We start from the raw sequence: 18,050 nt of genomic DNA, 5'->3' as shown, positions 1-18,050 counted from the left end.
AGCCACGGTTAGGAAAACATTTATTTTCATATTCAGAGCTGGCACAGTCTCTGTCGATACTTGGAAATGTATGAAGAAAATAATAGCACTTTCCGTTTGAAAACATTCGAAGTATCTGTGCCATCTGTTCTCACTGCGCGAAACACACCACATCAGAAAGATCCTTTGCTCTTTGGAACTCCGATATCGTTTCACATACCTAAAATAACTGAAAAGAATAACAGGCACTGCTTGTAATGACCTATACAACATTGTAGTGCGGCTCACAGTTCAAGGGATGTAAGATGCAGCCTTAAATGCTTTCGAGTTGGCTTGTGGATGAAACGAGATGGCTTGACATTTTAATTTATCAATTTCTTTGTGTAATTGACGAGAAGAATTCGGAGAAACTTCTCAGAAATGAGGTGTACTAAGCATTTGGTGTGGCTTCTGCCAACCCCTTCCGGGCAGCATAGGAAGGGTGAATCTTCTAGATGTGGTTCAACGATTAGTTACAAGGCTTCGAGAAATTTTTGACCGTGGGAGATACTTGGCCGCCTTTTTAAAAACAAAAAACACCGAAATCATTTCCAGGAGAGCTAGAAACTCCGGCTTTGGATAGGGAACTTCACGATTCTCTAGAGTACGCCGAAGTTTGCACAGAGGACTGCTAGAGTTGTTCGTCTTCACAAGCACGCTAGCAAGGCGCGCGAAGCATGAGGCACGCGCATAAATGACATCACGTGGCAAACCTGACACAGCAGTACACCATATGCGCAGCTTCACTTCACAAGTTTCTGAAACGAATATCCATGAAAAGTCCGTTGCAGAAAACTTGCTGAGAAACGTCACCCTGCCAGCAAGACGAGCGAAGCATGAGGCGCATGGCAATCCTTTCGTTCACGAGCTAAACACAGCGACAAAACCAACACGCGAAAAAATAGGCTCGTGAGCGCCGACTGCTCAAAACTGGCTCTGGCGCAGCCGCAGGACGGGTTATACTGTATTTACACGGGCGCCCTTAACTACAGTTAAGGTAACTACGGTTCTCCGTAACTATTGTTAGCCGTGCTCACACGACAAGCCAAACCATAGTTACGCCACTAACTGCAGTTAACGTAGCCGAGCTGGCTAACTACTGTTTGCGGCTAACTACTGTTTGCGACAAGATGGCGGCGCCCGCGGCAGCAGAAACGCCGATGTCAAGCGAGTCGTCCTCCCAGAAGCGTCAACTGGCCTGATGCAACAACAACGGCCTTGATACGCATCTGGGAGGACCATCTCCCTGCGCTGCGAGGCAACACGCGCAACGCGCGAATATACGCAGCGATCGCGGACGCGCTGAACGCCGGGCTTGCGCCGGGCGAAGGCCCATACACTGCCAAGCCAGTCAAGCAGAAGATGGACAACATCAACAAGAAATACCGGTAAGTGCGATCTTAAACGTATAATACTCGTGCAATATCGCTTTCTTGGTGTTGTTTACTCAGTGCAACAAGCTATTGAAGAACTCTGGTGCAACTGAGCTATAGCCCCCCATGTGCGGCAGTAGCACATGTCGCTAGCGATTACTGGTGTCCGATACGATCTTGCAGATATGTTATAAAGGTCGTAAAGTTTTCGAGAGTAAGGACACATGACAGAGGCAGCAAACACGTCACTCGGCGTATAGTAGTTCTAATTTGACTTCGCTCGTGCACGCGTGCATCGAACTGCATGACAACTTCATCCTCCGTTTGTGTTGTTACTGTCTACGATCTGCATCGCCATCAGCGTCGGTATTTCATCTTCGGTACGCGTCGTTGCACGCACGCGTCAGCGTTTCAGGCCTCCTGCTATGGCAATAACTGAGCAGATTTATTTATTTCTTTCATATAACTTTTCCGCGTTCCACTCTGCACTGCCTCACAGATACTTGCATGCCATTAGCAGAACCATAATACGACAGTTGCGGCTTCACTTTCAAAACTGCAACCGGTAGGATTAAAGCAACATCGTAAATTTAAACTGCACTAATTTCACCAGCACATGTGTCTCCTGGTTAGGCACATAATTGTGAAATATTAGTCTCGCAGTGCTGAATGCACAGTGGCCTTTAATGCACTGAAGATAACTGCTGAGACTGCGAACTGCTCGAATTGCAATCTTCAATGTCTTTTATTTAAGCAGTACAATTATTTATTCAAATGATTTCCATTTTTTCAGGCAGCTGAGACGGACGGGCACTGCTACAGGCTCACCCAGTGTGCCATGGGTGTTCTACTGGCAGCTCCACAGTTTTCTTTGGTGCCTGCCCATCAACGATGATGGGCGAGTTGAGGCAAATATGGAGGTGACTTGCTATTTGTAACATTGCCTATCAGTTCATGAAATCACTGCACAATTCCATCACTACCCATTTCTCAGTGCACTGTGTACTTCGATTTACGACAGGCTGGCCAGTGGCAGACAGTAAAGAGCACATTTGGGAGTTGTGCAGAGTAAACCACTCCCACAACCATGAGCATCGGCAAAGTAGAGCAAAAATGGCACTTGCCTCTTGAAACCATGTACAGACACGGCCGCGTTTCGATGGAGGCAAAACGCAAAGGACCCTCGTGTGCTGTGCGACGTCAGTGCGCGTTAAAGATACCCAGGTGGCCGAAATTATTTGAGCTCTCCACTATGGCACCTCTTTCCTCCTTTTTTCTTTCACGCCCTCCTTTCAGTTAAGGTGTAAACCAATATGTGCGACATTTACTGCGCCATTTCCTTTCTTCATAGACCAAAAAAAGACCTCTTCAACCTCAGTGCCATGCTCAAATGCCCACCTCACCGTGGCCGTCAATAGCTTCTGTTTTTCTCAATATACTGTGGCAGCTGGTGAGTGCATTTCTTTAGGATGCCTTTAGCCTCTCCTTTCAAATGTTAAAAGCATGCTGTTTTCTGTGTTGTGTCATGTGCAGCTGCCAGTCGTCAATGAGGCACCTGACGGTGCAGAAGTGGTGATGTCGTGGGAGGACGGGTTTCCAGAAGCAAGCAGAGAGGACCACCTGCAAAATGCTGCCAGTTCCGCCAGCTGCAGCACCACTCCTGTGGTACATGCACTGGCAATTGCAAGTGGCAGCAATGGCGGTGGAGGAAGCAGTGCGGATACTGCTGGGACAAATGGTAGTAGACCCAAAACTCAAAAGAGTCGCCACAAAAGACCGGCAACCACTGTGCAGCAGCTGATTGCCCTCCACAAAACAGAAACAGAGGAAGCAGTACGGGCCGAACGAAAAGCCCATAAAATGCGCAAAAAAATGATCCGCCTTCAAGGAGAAGCAAACGACATTAACGAAAGCATGGTCAGGCTTCTAGAAAGATTCCTTGAGAGAGGAAGCAGTCAGTCACAAAATAAAGAGTGATCACAAGTGCTTGTTGGTTTGCACTTTGTGATGTATTCTTTTGAGGGCTTCCTGGGTGCTGCCATATTTTTCACTGGACTGTCACGTGCACCTCACCCTAGCACGGCTTAAGAGGCAATGGAATCAGTTTCTGATACTCGAAAGAGGAGGCGTTTCGACAATGCAGACCGATGCAAAGGTATTTAACAGCACGTGATGATATGAACAAACCTCTTTTACGTCTGGAATTTTTGTACTGTGGTTTAAACAGCAAATTACTGTGGGGGTTGACTACCAGAGCAGTGTGCAGTATACGTATTGACAATGGGTGTGTGTACACTACAGAAGAATATAGGTGTGGGTGCAATGAACGAATAAGGTTGTGGCAAGAAATACTGCTGTTGCTCCTAGGGTATCACTCCACATACCTTTCCACAGTGAACTTCCTGCTGTTGCCTATTCACTGATCATCATTTGCAAGGGGCGTTCATCTTTCTTCTAACCAAATGGGCTGTCTTTAGGGTCAGTGATAGCGTGCGGGGAGACTCTAGGGAATATTAATGATAGCAAAATAGTACTGACATGAAAATGCACAGAGAAAGTTTACTTTTGCTCAACAAACAGAAAATGCAATAGTATCTATCACACTGCACTTTCAAAAACTGTGAGTGCGAGACTAAAAGCTTTTTGAACTGGTAAAACAGGAGCATATAGGCCAGTAATACACAAATATTGCGAAGAAATACACAGCAAGCAATAGAGAGCAACAGACAACGCACAGATCATGTTACAAAATTACAAAATGAAATAGCACAATGACAGTGAATCAGCAAAAAAATAGCAATACTCAACAACAATGAATACTATAAAATGTGAAACTTAAGCTATAAAAATGGGAGCGTAAACCAGCTTTTCATTATTGTGTACCAGCAAATTGTTTATTTACTGGAAGGATTGAGATCTGCATGATTTAACAGGTTTGTCAGCGAAAGTAGTGTGTAGGTGAAGGACTGTTTGTCGCAAGAAGGGCTAGTGGTTGGTACAAACCGCAGCTTTTTACAGCTTAACGTGAGCCTAACTGTACAAATGATAGATTTTCATGCTTTCGAAAGAAAGTTTTGTGGGATATTAGTAAGGTATGTGAGCTCTGTGTGAACAAATTGTTCTCTAGTAGTGTTCCCCTTCTCAAACTATATTTTGTCACAGGTGTAAAAGACGAGCTTAACAGTCAGCAGTATGCTTCGTCAAGTTCTTTCTTGTCCTTCCTTTGCTTTGTGCTGCATTTCATCCTTACATATGACCCACTCACCCAAACCTCTGGCTTAAAACAGTTAACCTCCGAGTATCATTCCACCTGCCTCATCCTGGCAAAGCAGCAGCCTCTCTACCAAGTAATCTCGCTACAAGGCTTTCATTTGGTTTGTAGTTAAATGGGTTTCCTTTATGGCAAGTGAGTGTTCCAGCTGAGATTAGGGGACTTAAAAGTAAAAAATTAGTTCTGACATAAAACTGTACATGTCTGATATACGTTGCTTACAAGTAGTTCATCGCAAACATATTGCACTACACTTTCTTCAATGTCTTGTTTTTTAGCAGCAGTAATTTTAAAAGCCATGAATGATGACACATTGAACTGGATTTATTGATGCTTGGTTACCAGAGCCTGTGTTCATGAGTTAATGCAGAAGCACATGAGAATTATTCTTATGGGGAAATAATTACGCATGTATTGTCTGAACCATTAATAAAGGAAACAAATCTGAACTTGGAGGCAGATGAAATTCTACAGGAATAAATTTGTGCAAATGATGCCATAATGAGGCTCCTAGCATTCCTCAAATGCTAGGTAACAGCAAGGGGTATACAGACGTGCATCAATTTTAATGGATTATTTGGTTCCCGGGCAGTACTCTTCATTAGGAGAATCATTCGCAACAATAAATCATGACGAAGCAACACAACAACAAAAATCTCCCTATCAATGGTACATAATGGTTGACGTGGGCAGCATAAAACTTTCACACTGTGTTTTACCGGTGGCCAAAATAAAAATACAGGACTACAAACATATTGTTGCAGACATTGTGTTACAAGGGGTTAATTCCAATGGCACAATGACTATGCATCCCAGATAGTCCCTCCATCCCCTGCTGCACAATTCACACATGCACTCTGTCGCCACTGGTTGCACTAATATTTGTCACCGTAACTGCTTGAGGAAAGAGGGAACCATTACAGCAACTCAAAGGAAGGACAAAATGACCACCATGCAATAAGGCTCTATTTTACAATGAGAGTGAGCAGACTCTCATGCAGCGTCCGAGATTTGAAAAAAAAAGAGACAGTACAGGCTTGACAATAGAGTTTTCCACATATTGGTGTTAATGTAATCGTGAACAGGTTAAAGCACTGCCTTGCCCACCACGAAGATGTACACTTCATGGCATATGCAGACAATGTCATCATCTGAATAGAAGTATGCAAGCAGCGTATACCCACCAAAGTATCACATCCCTTCATGAAGCTTAAGATTCATTTGAGGAAAAGCTCATTACCACAGGCATGCATATGTCTCCAGAATAAAATGAAATACAACACAATCAAAGAGACACCTGCAAAGAGATGCAAATGGCAGCTCAGCACGAGAGACATGCGGTTGAAATGGTTAAAAGAAAGGTAGGTTGGTATTCTTGGAATTCCTGTGAGAAGAGAGCAGTGGCAGAATGGGTGCAGTAGTAGAAACTCAAGCCTCTAAATGAAGTCCTCATAAATGGCACCAGCTACACCAGAAATGCATCAGCTTTGCTGCAGTGAAAGCAAAGCAACCTCGGGCAAAACGCCTTCTGTGCCAACCTACAGTTGCCATTTCCTCTCATTCTCATTATATACACAGAGCTAGCTCCTGTTACATCGTGCCATCTCTCTGGCTGCTACGCAGCTGAACCACCTATTAGTTCATCTTAACAAAACTGAACCTCAATTAGCCCAAGGTTTTAGTTGCTCAATACACTGAGTCATCTATTAGTAAAAAAGGCAAGGAACACGGATCATGCAAGATGTTTCAGTTGCCTGAAAGATGCTTTGCCAGAGCTACAGTGACTTTAGCCAGAGCATTCCGTATAGCTACCCCTGACGGCTCTACTCGGCTACTTGTGCACACTGGCTGAGGACGCCTCTCATCTGCACTTTGCACTGCACCAAACCAGCCTGCATCACACTGATCATTGAGCTTCTCACAGATATTGTGCAGCACACAAGCAGCGCGGATCACAGTGTTCACATTGTGTACTATGTTGCACTCCAGACCCTTCAGCAAGATTCTGAAGCGTGCTTTCACACGTCCAAACGCATTTTCGACCACACGTCTGGCACTCGACATATGAAAATAATCACACACTGAAGAGCACAGGACACGATATCGCACACTCGTGTCACGAAAGTGAGGAGGTAATGAAGCGCCGCACTTGACTGCACTAACGACGCACAAGCGTTGCGAACACAGTCAAAAATGAGGCACAACGGAACGAGCGATATGGCGGCTCCCGTTGGGACAATAGTGGCTAGATATGGCTATTATGTTGACTGTAAAGTCAACTACGATCATTGTGTGTAGACTTTTTTCCAGCTTTACTCTAATGTCCGCCACATGCGCAGGAAAAAAAACTGCCCCGCAGATAGAAGAACGAGAAACAACCGTTTTTTCGATCATATAATCTTTTTAAAGTAATCTTGATTGATAATACACCGCTTTAGGTGAAATCATAAATTCACAAAGGTGGTAATCACGACGGTTTCCGTCACTCTAACCGACATGCCCAAATTGCGTGTAAGCACGGGTAACTGTGGTTTGCGTTAACTATGGTTAAGCCCTCTAACAGCAGTTAAGCTTAACTATAGTTAGGCTGCCCGTGTAAAGAGGATATTAGGGTGCCTCGATGCCAGCGCCGGGACGGGTTGGACGGGTCGGCTCGCAGCGCCCTCTCGCGGACATCAGTGGTGGTGCAGCGCAGAAAAAAATGCTTTGTTCTCTCGGCGCCTGCTCAGGCCGTAAGGAGATAGCGAGAAAGCGCGCGCGTCGAGACCGGCCGTGGTTCTGTTCTTGTATGCTGGTATGCGCGCTCGCATTGGTGCTGCGCCCACGGTGCACTACGGCGGAGTAGCAAATTGGCGTTTCGGAGCTTCTGATTTGTGTGTGTGTGTGCGTGTGCGTGTGCGTGCGTGCGTGCGTGCGTGTGTGTGTGTGTGTGTGTGTGTGTGTGTGTGTGTGTGTGTGTGTGTGTGTGTGTGTGTGTGTGTGTGTGTGTGTGTGTGTGTGTGTGTGTGTGTGTGTGTGTGTGTGTGTGTGTGTGTGTGTGTGTGCGTGCGTGCGCGCGCGCGTGCGTGCGTGCGTGTGCGTGTGCGTGTGCGTGCGTGCGTGCGTGCGTGCGTGCCAGAAAAGCGCCTGGGTGACGGGAAAAGCATTTCGAGCAAGACTGCCTCCGTTTGGTTTAGTGATGGCCGGAACTTCATCGGATTATGGGCCCGGAAGCGCTTCCACCATCGTTCCGATGACTGACCTAGGCAAAAGAAATTTGTTTACGAGTTGTTTGTTTCCTCTAGTGCACAGCAACGGTCGCACCGCCATCTACGACGACGGTCGAGGAAGCGACACAGGCAGCCGCCAAGCTGCTTTTATGCTATCTGATTGAGTTCGATAGACTACGATTACCAGCCAGCATAACAAAGTCACTTCATGAATGTTTACGTTAGCCGCACTTCACTTTGCTTAAGTGTGCGTGGTGCGCAGAAGCGAACTGTATTGTTGGACCACTCACGGTGATGATTTTCTTTCGTGAAGGCTGACTCGTATACACTTCACAATTTCAGGCAGTTACTACAGTGCACTTCTCAGCGAGATACGCGTCGCGCCAGATTGAGGCGTTTCATGCCTGGTGTCCTCTTTGCGTTTCAGCTGATTATCACTTCGAGATAAATGCTCGCCTACGAGCAGGCCTAGGTGGTAGGTGCGACAATGTTTACTAAGCCAGAGCGTGCAGGCACCGAACGAAAGCACTGGCTACGCTAGCTGACATCGCGTATGTCACCGTTGCTTGCTTGGGGGCTTGGCCACCAAGCGAGCGCGAGCAATTGTCGTTTTCTCTGCCTCGCCACTCTTTTTTGTGTACATGTCCACTCTTCACTCGTCAAAAGTAAAGTGTTGCGGCCCTAAATAAATGTGCGCCTAAATAGAGAAAGTTAGATGAGAGGTTGCATGCGTATTTGCCACGCGGCAGTAGAAATTCGCCACGCCACCCGCAGCTCGATTTTGCTTTGGTGAGCAAGCCCGTTTGCGGTCGTCGTTAAGCGCGCTACGCGTCTTCGAACAAGTTTTGCAGACTTTGGTATCTTGACGACGGGTAAAGTGAGCACGCTCTTTTGCTTCTGCCAAGGCCCGGTTGTTCGTGGTAACAACACTGCTGCAACAACAGTGCTTACTCGGCAGTGCTGTAATATCGCATATCATTTGCTGTCATATTTAGCATGCAGCAAAAACTTTGGAGAGGTCTTTTTTCTGCTTATCTGAGCTATCTACTTCCATTGCTCAGATTGTGACCTTCATACTTGTCTGCAGGTCACAAGCTGTACAGGCATCCAAGTGTTGTCACTGACTGAAGTGGCCACACGTCCGGATGCCACACATCATTTTTCATTTGCTGGAGAAGAAAGCATGTGACATCAAGGAGGCACAAAATCCTCTCTATTAACGCTAGCCAGCCAAAGACATCGCTCGTCTTCATCTGACGGAAAGCAATGCAGAAGGAACAGGTCGCAGCCGCACTGACGCCGCGGCTGTTGGTGCTGTGCACATCGCTCTGCGGCTAGTTTTTTCCGCTTGCGATAGTTGTTGGTACAGCCAACAGCGCAGTGGTATCCTGATGACCTCGGTTCACAATTCATGTTCACAGTCAGCAGCAAAACACGTGAAAGATGTTTTCTCGTTTTTCCCCACTGGCAACGAGAGAGGCATGTCGCCACGATTTTGGCTTCGTTAGAGGTGCCTCTCTCACGACGGGCCGTGCGCGTGGTTGTACGTGAAGAAACGGCGCCGCAGGCTGCACAGCAGCAACCAAGAAAGCGCTGCTATGCGCAGGTTGCGGGCCACACCAAGCAACAGCAGCAGCCTTCTCAGCAGCTCCGGCCTCAGAAGCAGCGGGGGCAACATCCCAAGCAGCAGGCCGGTTCCCGCACTGCACCAGTGAGGTCGGCACCCACTACCTCCGGTGGCTCTCCTCTGGACGCACGTGATGCCTTAATCGAGCGCCTGCAGGCCGCGCTGCGAGTATTAAGCGTGCTCCTGCCAGAGGGCTCCGAGGGTCGCCGCATCTGTGAGGAAACTACAGGCCATCCTGCACTAAACAGCCAACAACATGGCTAGTCGCCGGGCAGCACCCCGCATTCCCATAGTCCTGCAATGGAACGTCCGCTGCCTTGCAGCGCGATACGCTGAGCTCCGCTCACGCATAACATCCGAACAACCAGAGGTGATCGCGCTGCAGGAAACTTACGTCCGGCTGCGGGATAGGGAGCCCCAAAGGCGGCTGCCCGGCTACATCGGCTACCATTCACCAACGAAGTGTGAGGAGGAGTCATGTGCATCAATCCCCTGCGGCGACCCAGCCCATCGACCCGGAAAATCGCGGGCCTCCATTTATGTGCGGTGCGACGTCCAGCACGCGCTCGTAGGCACGGCGGCGGCGACGAGTGACGTTCAGGAGTGCGTGGCAGTGACAGTGCGCGTCGGGGGTGTTGACACATCAGTGGCCAGTGTTTATGTGCGCCCAGCTGTGGCGTGGGACGCGCTGTGTTTTCGTGCAGTGTCGTCGTGTTGTGCCTCGCGCCAGCTCATAGTTGGTGATTTCAATGCCCATCATTGTGCGTGGGGCAGTGCGCGCAACGACCGGCGCGGCGACGACCTGCATGACAAAGCAGCGCAGCTGGGACTCACTCCCCTCAACACTGGCCAGCCCACCTTCCGACGTTGCGTTCGCGTCCAGCGGCATCGAGGCGACCTGGAGTCGTGCACCATCCCTCTGGGGCTCGGATCACTTCTCCATCACCATAGAGCCCACTGCTAAAGAGGCGCGCCCCATGCGTACGTACGCAATCGTGAATTGGGGCCGCTTCCGCCAAGAGGTGGACGCCACCGCTGCGTCCGGCGCCGATTACTTCACCAGTCTTGTCCGGAGCGCACTCGCAGCCACGCGTCTCGCAGAGGTGCGGGCAGGTCAGCCAACACCCGACAATAAGCTGCTCGATCTGCGCGACAAAAGGGACAAGGCGGAGCACAGGACGCGACGGACGCGACGGACGGACAAGCCAGAAGACTGGACGGTCTACAATCGGCTAGACGCAGCGGCAAGACGTCACTCCAACAAGCTCTATCGACGGCAGTGGGCTTCTCTCTGCAACACGATGGAGAAGAGGTGTCTTCGATTTGGCTGCACGAGTTCCGCAAAAGTTCCGCGACTGTGCAACGAGCGCGCAAGGTCAGTTCCGGCAGTTCACAACACTAGCGCCGCACTGTCGCTGTCAACACGAACAGGCAAGTTCACAAAATGTGCAGGCCTTGTCGTCTGCAGCGCATCGCCAGCGTCGTTTCTCCGGCAGGCAGGCGGGTGCTTTGAGTCGGGTGCACGTGCTCTATTGATTCGCGCTGCATTTTTTTCTTTTTCTTGTGTGGTGCATCGGGCTTTTCGTGCGTGTGTCTGTAAACGTGATGGAGATGGCTGCCTGCTTGCAAGCGGCTCTGGAGCTGCTAGAGTCTGACAGCGACGAAAAATTCGACGAGATGTGCATTTTAGTTGCATGTGGTCTCGTTAGAAACGATCGCCATCGTATCCCTGGCTACTGTGAAACTGTAGTGGACACATACTTCGAAGTGGAGTTCAAGAGACTCTTCCGGCTGTCTAGAAGGACTTGCGATGAGCTGAGCGCTCGCTTCATGGCATCGGCTTTCTTCCCCGATGTTGTACAAGGAAGGCGGCAGATTTCGGACGAAAAAACATGCCTGATAGCTTTAGTGTACATAGGCTCCCAGAGCTCAATGTACTCTATTGCTGATAAATTTGACGTGACGGAGTCGTCGGTGCACGTCTGTGTCAACCGTGTTGTGAAGTTTTTGCACGCCATCAGGGACGAAGTGATCTGCTGGCCTAGCAGCGCGGAGATGGTCCGCGTGAAAGCTGGATTCCTCGCGAAGAGTGGTGGCAGGCGGCCCCGGAACACTATCGGCTGCATCGATGGATGTCATGTGGGGATCCTTAGGCCGGATCAATCTGCACATTTCTATTACAACCGGAAGAAGTTTCCATCCATCATACTGCAGGGAATGTGCGACGATAGAAACAGATTCACGCACGTGTTCGTCGGTTTTCCGGGATCAACACACGATGCGCGTGTTCTGAGAGAAAGCTCGTTCTTTCAGAACGCATCCGCAATGTGCGATGGTGGGCACCTTCTTGGGGACTGCGCTTACCCGCTAATGCCGTGTCTCATGACTCCCTTCAGGGACAACCAGAGCAGTTTTCCTTCGTGGAAAAGAAACTTCAACGGAAGGCATAGCCAACAAAGGGTGACCATTGAGAACACTTTTCGACTGTTGAAGCAGCGCTTTCGAAGGTTGTACTTTGTCGACGCCAAAACTGTAACACAGTGCTGCTTCCTTGTAATGTCTGCCTGCGTTTTGCACAATTTCTGTAATGAAGAAAGGGATTTTTTGGAAGAGTTGGATACTTTGCCACCTTACGACGATGCAGGAAACCGAGAGCCAACAGGACATGCTGACCCTAATTTGGTAGGCTACAGTGAGGCTCTGAGGGAACACATTGCAAAGCAGCTATGCTAAGGCAGCCTTGTTTTCATGATTGTTTCATGCCACTGCCATGCTGTTTGCACAGTGCTTGCATTTATTCTAGTGCTGTTCAAGTGGAAGTGAATAAATGTGGATACATCTTGAATAAACAGCGCGAACGAAGACGAGCACACAAGAAAAGAAAACGGCCGACACAGCGCTGTGTCGTCCGTTTTCTTTTCTTGTGTGCTCGTCTTCGTTCGCGCTGTTTATTCAAGATGCTTAACCAACTAGCCCACCAAAACGTGTTAATGGGGATACATATTTTGAACGTTTCCTTTTCATTTGGGATATGTGGCACACAGGTCACGAAACACCAAAGTTCAAGGGTTTACTGCTTATTTATTCTCAATACTTCAATGAGCATGTCAAACTTGGCCATGCGCTCTTCGTGGCGCTTGGCTCTGGCTGCGTCCAGTTTCAGCAGCGTTTCAGCAAGGACAGACACTGTTGGAAGATGTTCTCTGCCTGCGGGGCATGCTGGCCGGCACCTCCTCCATGTCCCTGACGGAGCCCGGGTCGTCCTCTGCGGCCACACTTTGCACACATGAGTACAAACATTACATCACTTTCTGTGGTTTGCACTAAGTACTTCACTAGGAAACCAGCTGCACAAGAATGGACACATATGACATGCTTCTTTTGCTCTAACTGCTTAGGAAAATATGAAGCGTTGCTTACAATGTAAATGTTATTTCAGCATTTCGTCAGTGTTTAGCCTTGTCATGTGTGTTCCTTCTCATGTACCAAATTTAGTCTGCTGTTCCAAATGCAAGCCTATCTGCTAGGACAAATGCATTTAATGTAATTAGTATACTTACTCTGAGCTTCCTGCAGAGACTCCTGTCTCGAGGAGTGCTGGCGGCTGTATATGGTGTTCCTTTTTCAACACCCTGGCCAGCTCCCTACATAGCGCAAGTCCTATTAGAACTGGTGAATACAAGGGGGGGTACTGCGCACAAAAAGACAAGGACAAGAAGATAACACAACAAGCGCAGACTCGCGACTAACTTTATTTGAAAACACGATACTCCTTTTATAGTTTCAAACTGTCACATCACACACATGTGGAAACCAAAAACCTTTCTTATCTTCTTGTCCTATCTTATCTTATCTTATCTTATCTTCTTGTCCTTGTCTTTTTGTGCGCAGTACCCCCCCTTGTATTCACCATGATTGACCGACTAGCCCAACAACGTACGCTCTTAACCTATTCGAACTATTCAGGAAGTCAGCTAGACATTTATTGGACTGGGTATTCACTCCTCGTACTCGCATGGCACACGGTGGTGCCCCGATGTACCATTCTTTGTTCTCGCTCTTTTGAACATGCGCTCCAAGGACTTCCACTTGTTCTCGGCCCGGATAGCCGAAAGGGCGCCTCCAAACTCTTCTTTGAGGAGGTTCGCCAACTTCGTCCATATCATTTTTTTTGTCCTAAAGAAATCAAGCCAGAACTGAAACACGTACTGCGGCAAGTATTAAACTCAACTGCAAAAACAGGGGTCATATTTCCAGAAGCATGCTGAGATGAAATATGAAATGCACTTTGGTTTGTATTACAATGTCTGCCAATACATTCAAATGCAGTAGCCGCTCGGAGCAAGTTCTCGCACTTTTTTTAAATACATTCTTTTTTTCACGTTTGCAAGCATGCTGCATGGAATCGGGGATGGACACATACCTGAATCCCCCTTTCTGGCCAACGAGGTCCTTAAGATCAACATACCTATCAAAAAACGCGTTTTTGGACCGTTCCAAAGGGCCTCGACATCTGCTTCCCCAGAAGCAGGTATAGATGCAACTGCCCCTGCTGAGGCAGAGGCGTCTGTACCGCTTTCGTCGGAAGCACATGGCGAGCTGGCAGCTGCATCTTCAGCTTCAAAAACAAGCGTGTAGCGTACGCCGTCTGAAATAGAAAAAAAAACATACTGAGAACGAGCTGTAGACGCGCAAACCTAGCGAAGTAACCGAGAAATTGCACAGGGTGCATTTCCCTTGACAGCGCCAGTCTGTGCGACTTTGCTGCGACTTTGCTTGTGAGTACCAAAATGCTTCCTCAGACGGTCAGTACCGAGCTCAGGCAGGCGCAATTCGCGCACATGTAAAAGAGAATCCAGAATTTAGAGTTTGCTGTTCATAGCTTGAATCCATAGCAGACAAACAAAACCGCGCACCACATGCTTACCACGTTTTTTCAGTAAGCCATCGAACAACACTCACCTGCTCCCACGTACAGGTATCCATTCCCATCAGGAATGTAGGAGCCGTCGCTGTTACGAAGAGCCGTCACCGTTTTGGTGGTGTCGCCGACAGCTATTTCCAGCGTCGTCTGCTGCGCACTCGGAGGAACACCCGGCATCGTGAAATGGCTGTCACTGGCTCCGAAGTCAGTGCAGCGCAGTCGAGAACTCGCCGAGAACTAGGCATGCACTTGTACAAAACGAAGAGGAAAGTGCAGAGGGCGCGCGCTGCACTGGCAAAACGTATACGACAGTGCTGCACTCTCGGAACTCGTGCAGCGAGTGCAGCCAAATCGAAGAGACCTAAGGATCGCAGCTCGCGGCGGCTCTTCACCACCCTGCGGCGCATCACTACACCTCAGGCGAACCCTCAGCCCCTGGCCGCTCTCACCATCTCGAGCGGCCAAACAAACTAAGAGCTGGCTGAGCAGTTCGCCGACCTATTCGGGCCACAGCGCCCCGCGAGCAGTGCAGTGACGACATCGGGCCCCAGTTTCGACGCCAGGGTCTCTTCCCCCGCCCCGGATGACGGCCCGTGCAACGCGCTCTTCACAGCGGCGGAACTGAACGACGCGCTGCACCACTGCACCCGCCGCTCAGCGCTCGGGCCAGACGGGGTTACCTACCAGATGCTGCGCAACCTGGACGCGGAGCAACGTCAAGTCCTCCTGCGGCAGCTCAACCTGGTGTGGGAACGCGGGGTGCTACCTGAGGAGTGGCGCAGAGCGGTCGTCTGCCCGATACCGAAGCCAGGCCGCCCACCCACGGACCTCAGCGGATACCGGCCAGTGGCGCTAACGTCGGCGGCATGCAAGCTGATGGAGCATATGGCGCTCCAACGCCTGCATGCGCGGGCCGCGGAGGCGGACTTGTTCGACAAGCGTCAGACAGGGTTTCGCGGGATGCGCTGCGCGGCAGATTCAATCGCGGACATTGTCTCCGCACTCGAGCACGCCGTGGCGGCGCGGCAGGTAGCACTGCTCTTGCTGCTCGACGTGTCGAGTGCATTTGACAACGTCCACCGTGCGGTAATTCTCGCGAGGCTGGAAGAGGCGGGCGTGGCCGGTCGTCTGTTGCGTTATGTGCAGGGGTTCCTCAACGCGCGCACTATTCGTGTGCGCGTGGGAGCGGCTCTCTCTCAGCCCCGCCCGGTGGATCTAGGCGTGCCGCAGGGATCGGTGTTGTCCCGTCCCTGTTCAATGTGGCGATGTCGGCGGTGCCGGGCTATCTGCCCACAGGCAACCGGCACCGCGTGTACATCTCCATATACGCGGACGACATCGCTCTGTGTTGCTTGGGACCTCCGGGCGAGGCTTCCCGCGTGAGATACTGCCTCCAGGGGTCCCTTGACACTATCGGCGACCGGTTGCGGGGCCTCGGCCTGGCTCTTTGCGCGGAGAAGTCTGCAGCCATGGCCTGCGGAGCTCGCAGATGCGCCCGCCTGGCGCCGCTGACGTTGGCTGGGACGCCGCTGCCGTGAAAGAGCTCCGTGCGGTACCTCGGCCTGGAAATCGACCAGCGCCTCTCCTTTCGCCCCGCGGCGACCAGTGCCTGCCAGCAGATGAAGAGGACTACAGCCGCCGTGCACAAGCTCACCGCCCGGGGCCAGGGGATTTCTCAGCAGGCTGCGCTGCGCCTCTACAACGCCGCAGCCTTAGGGGCGATACTCTACGCGCTGCCCCTCGTCACGGTGCGCAAACCATCATGGAAAGCACTGGAGGTGCAGCATCGCAAAGCGCTGCGGACCTGTCTCGGTCTACCCGGAAACTCGCAATGCGAGGCGACACTGGCCGAGGCGGGCGCGTGGCCGCTGCAGCTACAGGTCACGCAGCGCTCGCTGCACCACGTCGACCGCCTTCACCGCGCACCAGACGGCGGGGAACTCCTGCAGCGCCTTCGTCAATACCCGCGCTCAAGAATGGGCGCGGCACTGCACGAATATTACCAGCTGACGCGCGCCACGCCCCCCTACGGCCTCTGCTCCCCCTGGCCCTTCACGACGGAGGTACAGCGAGAGATCGTCGGCATCGCGGGTAAACGCAGCACACCACTATGTGCGGTGCAGCAGCTAGCCGGAGCCATCAGCTACGAGCAACTGCGCGACCATCTGCTTGTGTTCACTGACGGCTCCGTGGTTAGCGAAAACTGCTCGCTCGCCGCAGCGGCCACCATCCCCGCCCTGCAGCTGCAACGCCAGCAAAGAGTGGCTTACCTGGGCTCTTCGACCACGGCGGAGCTAATGGGTCTTCGCCTGGGCTTGGACCTGGTGCTCACCCTTGCTCCGCCGCCACCCAAGTGTGCTCTGCTGTGTGATTCCCGTGCCGCCCTTAGCCGCCTGCTGACTCCCGGCCGTGGCACCCCGTTGCTGTGCGCGTTACGCGAGCGCATTGAGCGCCTCGCGGAGCGCAGATGGAGTATTCACGTGCAGTGGGTGCCCGGTCACTGCGGCATCCGCGGCAACGCCACCGCCGCACATCAGCTTCCTCCCAGCGACGAACCGCTTGCCCTGGAAGACGTGCGTGCGGTGATCCACGACCACCTCCGTCAGCAACACCCGGACCCTCGCATCGCGCGAGGAGAGCGCATTTCTCTCGTCGGCGCGCGCTCACTGTCACGCCTCCAGCGGGCGATGATCATCCGAGTGCGCGTCAGCTGCGTGTGGCCCGGGGAAAGGCGGGTGCGCCACGGACTTTCGTCGAGCGACGCGTGCGCTGACTGCGGCACAGTGGAGATATTGGATCACATGTTCCTTCGCTGTACCGTTTCTATAGTGCCGCGTCGCGAGAAGCTCGCGGCCTACAGGGCGCTGGGAATCATCCCGGACAGTCTCGAAGCGCTCCTGTGGCCGCGCGGCAGTGCGCGCACCCGTGACAGAACAATGGTGAGCCTCTGCGCGTTCATCGAGCAGGCGGGCTTGACTTCCCGCTTGCTCTACGCCAGGTAGTGCACGCGCGACACGAACGCTCCGTGGGTGCTACCTCGGACGGTATACGCGGCCGGGCGCCCCACCCCGGCCGCTAGTGCAGTGTGCCGCGCGCGCGATTAGTCCGAGACAGGACGCTACGTGCGCGCGGCTATGTACATAGACTTTACTTCTTTTTGTAAGTGATTGTGCGCAGTGGCCGCTCGCGCGCACTTATTTTCGGACAATGCTTGGACATTAGCGCGCGAGCGGCGCGAACTTTATTACTTTTGTATTTTGTAAATAGTGTACAAAGCTCTCCCCTGTCCTTTCTTGCTGTCGCTCCCCTCTTTACTTCTCTTCGCTATCCTCTCCCTTTCCCTTTCATTTCCGCCGGCTGCAGCTCGGGTGCTTAAGATATTAGATAGCAATTGCCGCGGCCGGCAACACTTTTTTGCTTCACTTTTTTTATTTTTAAATAAACCACTACCACCACCCACCACGAACGTCACTCAACGCGACCTCGCCGCCCGCGCATACCAGGAGGAGAGGATGAGGAGAAGCGGCGGCGCGCGCGCGCCGGTTCGAGGCTATTTTCCTCCTCGCGCCGAAAACGGTCTATAGGAGCTGGAACGACCGAATAGTGCAGAACTTGCGCCCACCCTTAA

General features: G+C 51.3%; 2 pseudogenes; one reads left to right on the top strand and one right to left on the bottom strand.

Annotated features, from left to right (window-relative positions):
* The first annotated feature begins 1,148 nt into the window (after window positions 1-1,148).
* Window positions 1,149-4,559, top strand: LOC149356393 (uncharacterized; annotated as a pseudogene).
* An 8,009-nt stretch (window positions 4,560-12,568) lies between these two features.
* Window positions 12,569-14,628, bottom strand: LOC149356392 (uncharacterized; annotated as a pseudogene).
* Window positions 14,629-18,050: the final 3,422 nt, after the last annotated feature.

This window comes from Amblyomma mixtum, chromosome 3 (genome assembly GCF_055824585.1).
Source record: "Amblyomma mixtum isolate Tamu chromosome 3, ASM5582458v1, whole genome shotgun sequence".
Classification (NCBI taxonomy): domain Eukaryota; kingdom Metazoa; phylum Arthropoda; class Arachnida; order Ixodida; family Ixodidae; genus Amblyomma; species Amblyomma mixtum.
Note: the sequence above shows the minus strand (reverse complement) of the source record. Positions and strands in the feature narration are given on the sequence as shown.